This window comes from Lithobates pipiens, unplaced genomic scaffold (genome assembly GCF_037356315.1).
Source record: "Lithobates pipiens isolate NorthernLeopardFrog02 unplaced genomic scaffold, aLitPip1_a1.2 Scaffold_13, whole genome shotgun sequence".
NCBI classification, from domain to species: domain Eukaryota; kingdom Metazoa; phylum Chordata; class Amphibia; order Anura; family Ranidae; genus Lithobates; species Lithobates pipiens.
Window position 1 is genome coordinate 253,273,880 of NW_027507718.1, and position 10,259 is coordinate 253,284,138.

Consider the following 10,259-nt stretch of genomic DNA (forward strand, 5'->3'; position numbering starts at 1 on the left):
ACAGTTGTTAAATGTCTGATCGCAGAGTTCGTGTAATCTGTTATGGGTACTGAATTCTAATAAAAGAGAACGCCGATGCTTTCAGTAGCTTCAGGTCTGTAAATGTCTTGAACCTACCACTATGCCTCTTGTAAGGCCGCACAGGACCAGAAAATATGTAACCTGTCTCTCGGCCTTTGCCTGCATTGCTCGGGAATTGTGGGATAGATGCGGAGAGTTGTCAGGGTGCAGCACCAGCCGGCAACAGTTTTGTAGGCTGGTTCCTAGTATATGTTAATTTTGGAAGCTTTTAAAGACAGTGTAAATCTTTTCATTTGGTTTGCGGGTGAGAGGGTAATATGGGAGGTCCTTCTCTCATTCTTCCAGAAAGCAAAATGGGGTTTGTGAAATCTCTGTAAAAGAGTGCATGCTCGAAGGGGGCGTGGCTTGGCTGAGCTCGATGGCCGACGTCTAACTGACTAGCTCCGCTACCTCAGGACGAATACCTAAGCTTACAGAGGTACCTCTCACCCGCTATACATCTACAAACAATGGGAACAGCTTCTAGACACTCCTCCGCATCTCGGTCCCGTTCTCCGCACAGGAACTCGAGCGGATTGAGCCAACAAATACCGGAGATGTTCCGAACACAGAGGGGAAACATGGCGCCGTCCCGCCACAACGCCTCACATTCAGTGTCTACACATTCTCCTCAGCGCGAGGCTATTGTCTTGACGGACACTGGACTCCGGGATTCTCATATTGCCGGTCCTGACAACCAACAAAATAAATCCATCCTCACACATTAGTATGCAAGACCTGAAACTGATTGCTTCAGACATAAAAGACACCCTATCAGCAGCCATTGCTGAACTTCGGGTAGATATTAGAGCTCTATCTGATTGTGTACTTCATGTGGAAAACCGCTCTGATCAACACAAACTGATCCTCCGTAAATCCACTAGGAAAATTGATGGACACACCATACAAATGAGAGACATGCAGAGACATTTGGAGGATTTGGACAATAGGGGGAGGCGACATAACCTTCGTATTAGAGGTCCCCCTGAAGCCATTGAGGGAGATCAAATCCCCATTGCAGTCACCTCTATCTTTAACAATGTACTAGACCGTCCCCCGCAATCAACTATTGAAATGGAAAGAATCCACAGAGCCTTGAGACCTAAAGGTAGGGACAATGATCCCCCTCGTGACATTATATGCTGCCTCATAAACTGCCAACTGAAAGAAGATATATTGAGGGGTGCTCGTGCAAAGCAACGCATACTTCATGACAATACCCCCATACAAATTTTTCAAGATCTCTCAGGCAATACCCTGCAACACCGCAGGGACCTTAAACCACTCCTGGAGGTGCTGAGAGAACGGAACATAGTTTACAAATGGAAATTTCCTTTTTGCCTGACAGCCTCAAATCTTGGATGTACGGCCCATCTTAGAGTCCCGGAAGACTTACCCACATACTGCATGACCTTGGGGATCCCACTGATAGAAGTCCCTAACTGGTATTCAAATTTTCGTCCTCTACTAAGCAGATCGGATAAGTCCCAACCTGAAATGATGGAAGCTCAGGAAGCGGGCTATCGGAGGCGCAGATCTCCATCGCATACCAGGATGAACAGACACTCTGAGAATCCTCAAAGAGCATACAGCCCTTCTGCTTCCCCCAGATCGCATAGAGCGAGGAGAGATTATTAAGGAGCTGTCAACTACTACCTAAATGTGAGCTGCTGCAATGCTCTTTACTGCAGAGTCACTGCTTCTTTTCTGCTCCGTTACCCTCTTTGTCCCATGACTGTGGGAGTTATGTTCATTACACTTGACGAAGTTCAGAAGCTAATATGTTACTGTTAGATGCTTCACGTTTACTTTAATCATTGTATACATATTTTCGCATTGGACCCAATTTGTTCATTTACCGGTGTCCATTCTACACTATCAGATTCGAATACCAGTGCTGAAACTACATTACCCAGCACACACCTGGGGCATAGTACACTAGGATGTCAAGTGTCTCTTCCTGCGTAACCTCCTGGATGTTTCAACCTTGGTCAGATGTCTCCAATCACATCCAGCGACTGACTCCGGCAATTGACAGGATTTATGTGCAGAATGGTTTCGTTCTATCTGCATGCTGCCTGCTGATTCTAGCTCCAAAGGATGAAGCACACGGACATAACTTGTACTGGAGCAGTGAGTACCCGTATGCTACGAATTGCTTTCATTGTTCATGACTGTCTCCACTCTCCTCCATGCTCAAATACGGACAGCTCTGTGTCCATAATGACGCGTAGAACTGCCTTACCTCAGTCATACTGTCCTACGAGAGACCTACGACAGCTATGGCCCGTCTTTTGATCTTCGACTTACGGGGAATCTACCCCTGGCTCTCTCGCACCAAAACAGTTTACTGTTGATATCTACCGGTCTCTAACGATAAAAGCTATGTTTTTTATGTTATTTTACTTACGAATGTTTTTCCTTTTTGATCTTTCGGCTCCCCAGAGATGTGTGGTCTATGGTGCTGCACGTCGCACTGACGGTTGCACTTAATGGATTTGTCTGCTACACAGGGTTCGTATATTAAATGCTTTACTGACGAATGTGCTCTTTTTAAGGTTCAAAGATTTGCAGTTACTCTGTTTTTCAACCAATTTTTCCATACACATGCATATTATGTACGTGTCGAATTTATATTCTATAATTGCATAATATATTCTCAGCCTTTGACTCTCCTCTCTCTAACTCATTATTACTTATATTTTACCTATGCTTATGGTAATTTGCTGCCCAGAGGTTAACAATCTCCCATAAGAATACATGATCTATCCTCGACAGATTACAATGTCTTCCTAGTCCTGAGTGGCGGAGTTCCATAACTTGACTCCCTTCCAACCTAGTCTTTCATTGGACTTGGCAACAGCCAACCCCCACGTAGTGGTGGCTGTGAGTGGGTATACATTATTTAGGTGTGTACTCTCTCCGGTCGCCCGACACTATATCTGAATATTTTTTCTCTGTCACTCAACCAGTGACTCACACGTCCTTCCCCTCTCATCTAATTTGGTTTTATAATCAGGTTGCCCCCCTCCAGCTGCTTACCTGGCCCCTCCCCCCCACCCGGTCACTAGGCTTCTATTTTCCCTCCCCCTACCATGGCCTCTCCACCACCCCCCTTTAATGGGTCGGATTCATCCCCCATTACTGGAGATCCCCCCCCTACAAGTCCACCCACCACCTTCCATTAACTTTTACTCTTTGAATATTAGAGGCTTGAACATTCCCGAAAAAAGGTCCAAGCTTCTTTATACCCTGCACAGAGCAAAAACCCACATAGCCCTTTTACAAGAAACCCACTTTCGTTCGGATGCTATCCCCAAACTCTATAATAAACACTTTCCTACAGTATGCCATGCGACAAATGAACACACTAAATCTAAAGGAGTCTCTATATTAATCTCGAAATCTTGCCCCATTACTATTACCGATGTTCTAAAAGATCCTCAGGGAAGATATTTATTTATTAAAGGACGGACACATAACCTTCCAATTACGATAGCCAACATATATGCCCCCAATTCTAAACAGGTGACCTTTTTCAGGGAAACTATGGCCCTTCTTACCACATTTCAATCAGGCATCCTCTTGTTAGGAGGAGATTTCAATGTTCCCTTGACGCCATCCCTTGATACGTCTTGTCTAAAATATCAGGCACTAAGGGATATCAAAACACAACTACAAACCCTGACCCTTCACGACACCTGGCGCACTCTTCATCCGAACACAAAAGACTTCACTTTCTTCTCTCCCCCACATTCAAAATATTCCAGAATTGACCACTTCTTCCTTTCGCAAGCGGACATTCACTATGTAACTAAAGCCACGATTGAGCCCTTATTGCTCTCTGACCACAATCCCATCACGGTTACCCTTACGTTCGCACAAGGTAGTCCCAGATCTGTCATATGGCGACTTGACGACTCTCTACTTCTTGACACAGAAAATCAGAAAGTAATTGGAGACTGTCTCTCACATTACTTTGAGGAGAACTCCAACCCCGAGACGCCACATGCTTCGGTTTGGGCAGCACACAAATGCGTCGTACGTGGAGTACTTATCTCCCTCGCGGCCAAACGAAACAAATGCAAGAAAGCAACTCTAGATTCGTTGTATATGCGCATCCAATCTCTTGAACGCTTACATAAACGCACTCTAGCTGAAACTCACCTGAATGAACTTATTGCGACCCGGGAACTTCTCTTAGAAGAACTCCAAAAAACTCTTTGTCGTAAATTCGCTTTATCCAACAAAATCTTCTATGAGTTTGGTAACAAGGCGGGTAAATTCCTAGCGAGAGCATTACAGACTAAAAAGGCGAGACATACCATACATAGAATCGTAACGCCTAAAGGAGACTCTATAATAGCGACGGAGGCCATTGCAGAACAATTTGCAAAATACTTTCACTCATTGTATAATCTTCCACCGCCCTCTCCGACTGAGACGGTGGAAAATAGATCAGAATGTATACGGGCGTTTTTGTCTAAATTCTCCCCACCCCATATTGAATCTTTAGATCAACAGGTGTTGGATTCCCCCTTGTCCAAGAAGTGCTTCTCGCCCTCCAACAACTAAAACCTGGTAAAAGCCCAGGCCCAGACGGCTTATCCGCGGCATACTATAAAACATTTTCAGAGCTGTTAATTCCTCACTTCTTAAATGCTTTTAATAACCTCACCTCCCACACTCAGTCCACTACTGACCTTCTACAAGCACACATCACATTGATCCCTAAACCTGGCAAGGATGATACGCTAATCCCGAATTACCGACCTATCTCTTTACTCAATGTGGACATTAAGATCTATGCCAAAATTCTCGCAAACCGCCTTACACCCTTACTTCCCCACATGATTTCAACTGATCAGGTCGGTTTTGTCCCCGGCAGAGAAGCCCGGGACAACACCACCAAGACCCTGAATATACATCACTGGTTGACCACATCCCAGAGCAAAGGCTTCTTTCTATCATTGGATGCGGAGAAGGCGTTCGATAGGGTGGCATGGGACTACATGTTATCTGTCCTCCAACATATCGGGCTACCATCGAGATTGATTCAGATGATATCAATCTTATACTCCACCCCTACCACGTGCATACGAGTCAATGGTCGCCTATCGAACGCCTTCTCCATCACTAATGGTACACGTCAGGGATGCCCACTTTCACCGATCATCTTTATCTTAACCTTAGAACCATTACTTCGCATGCTCCGAGATAATCCGACCGTCCAAGGCATTAACATCAAAAACAATCAATATAAAATCGCCGCTTACGCCGACGACATCATGTTGTACCTTTCGGATCCAATTACTACTCTTCCAAACCTGCTGAAAGACCTCGATGCATTCTCCACAATCTCAAACTTGAAAATAAACTTTGACAAATCGAAGGCTTTGAATGTCTCTTTACCTGAAAGTACAGTTAAAAAATGCCGTCTCAATTTCCCATTTAGCTGGGAAAATGAGGCGTTAACTTATCTTGGCATTAAAATCCCTACTGATCTGTCCAGGCTATATGAACTTAATTTTGCCCCTACACTTCTTCGATTACAACACGATTTACAAAAATGGCATGGAGGTCCTTTCTCCTGGTTTGGCAGAATAGCCATTCTGAAAATGAATGTCCTCCCCAAACTGCTGTATCTGCTACAGGCAATACCTATAGCTCTACCCAAGTCTTTTTTTCACTTGTATAAAGCCATGTGTAGAAAATTTTTATGGTCCTACCGCCCTCCCGATTGAGTTGGGCTAAACTCATTCTCCCAAAGCTCAGTGGAGGCCTGGGACTACCTGATCTTCATACTTACTACAATGCGACCCTCCTGGCCAGAATAATTGATTGGCATATACACCAAAAAGATAAAGCATGAATACCTTTAGAAAACGTCTATGCCCCATTCCCTATATCCCATCTACCTTGGATCTCCACTCAAGCCATACCTTTAGCTTGCACACAACACCCTTTAATAGGTCCCACCATTCGCGCTCTCCATCGAACATATAAATCTCTTCACATTACTATACCTCATGGCCCACTAACTCCGCTTTCCTCGAACCCAGACTTTCCCCCGGATCTTACTGTTCCTAGATCTGGGGACATCCTTCAAAGAAATGTCTACAGAGCCTGCCAATTTTTTGACAAGGGGAAAATGTTGTCATACCCCGCTATGGCCGCAAAATTCCCTGAGCTACATCTTCCTTTTTTCAAATTTCTTCAGATCCGACATTTCCTTACATCGACACAACCAATCTCACGGTGGTACACAGTCCTTACTCCATTTGAATCCTTATGTTCCAGCTCAGAACCACAAAAACATGTGATCTCAACGGTTGTAAAACTGTTAAGCTCAGACCTCACCCCACAAAAACCCATTTTAAAACACTGGGAATCAGATTTAAAGTATACCTTGACCGCGCAACAATGGTCATTGATTTTTGAACACATACACAAACGTTCTATCAACACATCGGCCCAAGAAAATCTATATAAAATTTACTCAAGGTGGTACTGCACCCCTGACAAAGTCCACAAATTTTTCCCAGATGTCCCCACTTCCTGCTGGCGTTGTAATGCTCCAGTGGGCGATTTCCTACACATATGGTGGGAATGCCCCACGCTGCAGCCTTTCTGGAAAGAGATTCATGACACAATAATTAACATTACTACATACCATCCTGATTTCTCCCCGGCACAATATTTGTTACACCACACATCAATTTCACATAAAATATATAAATCTTCGATAGTCTCACACCTGATTAATGCAGCCACCCAATGCATTCCACGTCATTGGAGATCTCTGAACCCCCCTTCTATTGAGGAATGGCTCCAACAAATGGATAAAATTGAGGAAATGGAAAGATTGATTCACCAAGCATCTGACAGGCATGAACAATTTTCACATAAATGGGCGTGCTGGATTCATTTCCGAGCCTCATCTCCCCATACCACCTCGATCACTCCTACTTGACATGGTTGATCAATGGTTTAAACAACGTATGCACTATCTTTCCTGGGATATTAGTTGCGAATTTTGTTTTGACGCCCCTACTCCGCTTCCTCCCCGGGGAGATCATAGCCGACTACATTTTCCCATACACTTGTCACCTTACGTTACCTTACAATTTACAATCCCCCTCCTACCCCCTTTTTTATGAGGCCTCACCACCCTCCTCCCCACCACACCTATGGGAATTCTATTACCGACCCCCCCCTTTCCCTTACTTTACCTTTACCTGAGTATCAATATTTTACCTATACCATGGGTATTGTGATTTCATTATTGGCCCCCTGGCGGATCTCCTCCCATATTGCACCTAGAAGTTTTCCCTTCTCTATCATCCACAGTGTGATCCCATTTGGGGTGGATGACAGCACAGGTGATCCGTCAGGATCCAAAACTATTATATGATTCTAGTTCAAATCTTGTTGTGTACCTCATTTGTTCCAAATACTGGATTACTTATTTTTGACTGTTCCTTCTCAGTATGTAATTCCTTTATTAATTTTTGATTCATCAATTGCTGTACCTTGAGCTTTATGTTCTATTTTCATTTTTCTTATGCTATTTTACCTTGTCAATGTTATCCTGTACTATACATACATGCCTTGATTGTATTGTGTGACTCTCAATAAACTTTCTTGGAAAAAAAAAAAAAAGAGTGCATGCTCTACTGACCTGGCATTCGCTCTAAAGCTGGGTCAGAGTGTGTGAAAACAATGTTGCTATTAGTAAAGATTGTTAAAGTGGACAACCTGCAAGATTTGTAAAGGTCCAAGAGAGGAGAACTCGGGGTATTGTGATAACTGACCCTGAGCTCAGGATGAATGAGAAAATGTCATGAACATTTGTTCCAATAATGAAGTGGGAGGATTGATTTGACTTGGAGGCTGGGAAATTAGGCTCTTGCAGGGTGGGGAAAAGGGAAGGAAACTGGACAAGACCAAAGGACTTGGATACTAATTAGTAAATCTGCCAGATGGCAATAATAAGGTGCTTATTCAAGTCAGGAGTGGGTAGTGTTAGATACCATGGGACAACGTCTAGAGGATTGCGGGGGGGGGTGTTTTGTTCAATAGATACCTGATCTTTAAAGCATAGTGTGATTCATAGGCATACCAGCTTAGGGGACCTAATGAATTTGTTCAAAAGTGATAGGATGGATTTGAAATAGGATACAGGAATGTGAATCAAAATTATATGAAGAAAGTAAAGTATGAGGGGCAGGATTTTCTATTTAATAACATCGTATCTCCTCACCCAGGAGAAATTCTTCACTATCCAGGTTGAAATGAGAAGATAAGTGGGACTTTGTTAAGGGAAAACGTCTCAACAAACGATTGGGCAGTAGTATCCAATAGGAGAGGAGGCCCATTTAAAGCCAAAATTGATCTTCAGCTTAAGTAGTGTGGCCCATGAGAGAGTCCAGGTCTAGTGCTTCTTATTTCTTTTTTTTTTTTAATTAGAAAAATCAACTTTAACCCCTTCCCGCCGAGCGTACGCAGATCTGCGTACTCGGCTTCCGGGGGGTATACCGGGATGATGCCCGCACCTGCAGGCATCATCCCGGTACCGTTTTCTTCAGCAGGCGATTGGCTTTCCAGCCATAACAACCGATGCGGCTAAAAGCCGCTCGGCTGTTATGCCGGAGGAGCGGGAGGGGACGTCCCCCCCTCCCGCCGCCTCCCGCCGCTGTTACCGGTGCTCCCGTTCGATCGGGAGCACCGATTCAACTTGCACTGCCTCCGGCCGCTGGGGAGGAACTGGAACGAAGCCGTAATCGGCTTCGTTCCAGTCTCCTCATAGTAAACACGGAAGCGACGTCATGACGTCACTTCCCGTTTACTCGGCTGCCAATGGCGCCGGTTTTAAAAAAATATCCGGTATTCAGAATCGCCGTTTTCGGCGATCTGAATACACTGAAGTGTAAAGGAGGGGTGGGGGGTCTTTTAGACCCCCGATCCCTCCATAAAGAGTACCTGTCACCGCCTATTACTGTCACAAGGGATGTTTACATTCCTTGTGACAGCAATAAAAGTGATCAAAATTTTTTTTTTTTTTTTTTTTAATTTAGTCATTTTAAAATAAATAAAATAAATAAAAAAATAAAAAAAAAATTTTTAAAGCGCCCGCCGTCCCCGCGAGCTCGCAAAGCAAAGAAAACGCATACGGAAGTCGCGCCCGCGTATGTAAACGGTGTTCAAATCACACATGTGAGGTATCGCCGCCATCGTCAGAGCGAGAGCAATAATTCTAGCACTAGACCTCCTCTGTAACGCTAAACTGGTAACCGTAAAAAATGTTTAAAGCGTCGCCTATTGAGATTTTTAGGTACCGTACTTTGTCGTCAATCCACAAGTGCGCGCAATTATAAAGTGTGACATGTTTGGTATCTATTTACTCGGCGTAACATTATCTTTCACATTATGCAAAAAAAATGGGATAATTTTACTGTTTTGTTTTTTTTTAATTCATGAAAGTGTCCCTTTTCCCAAAAAGTTGCATTTAAAACACCGCTGCGCAAATACCGTGTGACATAAAATATTGCAACAATCGCCGTTTTATTCTCTAGAGTCTCTGTTAAAAAAATATATATAATGTTTGGGGGTTCCAAGTAATTTTCTAGTAGAAAATATGGATTTTAACTTGTAAACACCAAATTCCAAAAATAGGCTTAGTCATGAAAGGGTTATTGAGATGCCAACAAGTTAACCACACATACATTCAACATATTAATGTTACATTACCGATTATGCACATTAAAGTGGTTGTAAGCCCTTACAGACCACTTTGATCTACAGGTAAGCCTAGATTAAGGCTTACCTTTTAGGTGCAAGAAATATCTCCTAAACCTACACGGTTTAGGAGATATTTGCAAAAGACAGGCACAAAAGACTTGCGCCATAGACTGCGGCGCGCATGCGCGGGAGTGACGTCATTGATGTCAGTGATTGGCCGGAGCCGCGATACCCGGAAGGAAGATGGACGCTTCGTGGAAGAGGGGACATCGGTGACATCGCTGGCTCCTGTGTCAGGTAAGTGACACATAATGGACTACTATGCCATGCATAGTAGCCCATTATGCTTTACCTTTGCAGGGAAACGGAGGAAGTAAAACCCATCAGGTGCACGTTTCACCATCCTCCAGCCATCTATCCCAAACTCTGGAATATTTTTGTGTATATTATTTTCCTAA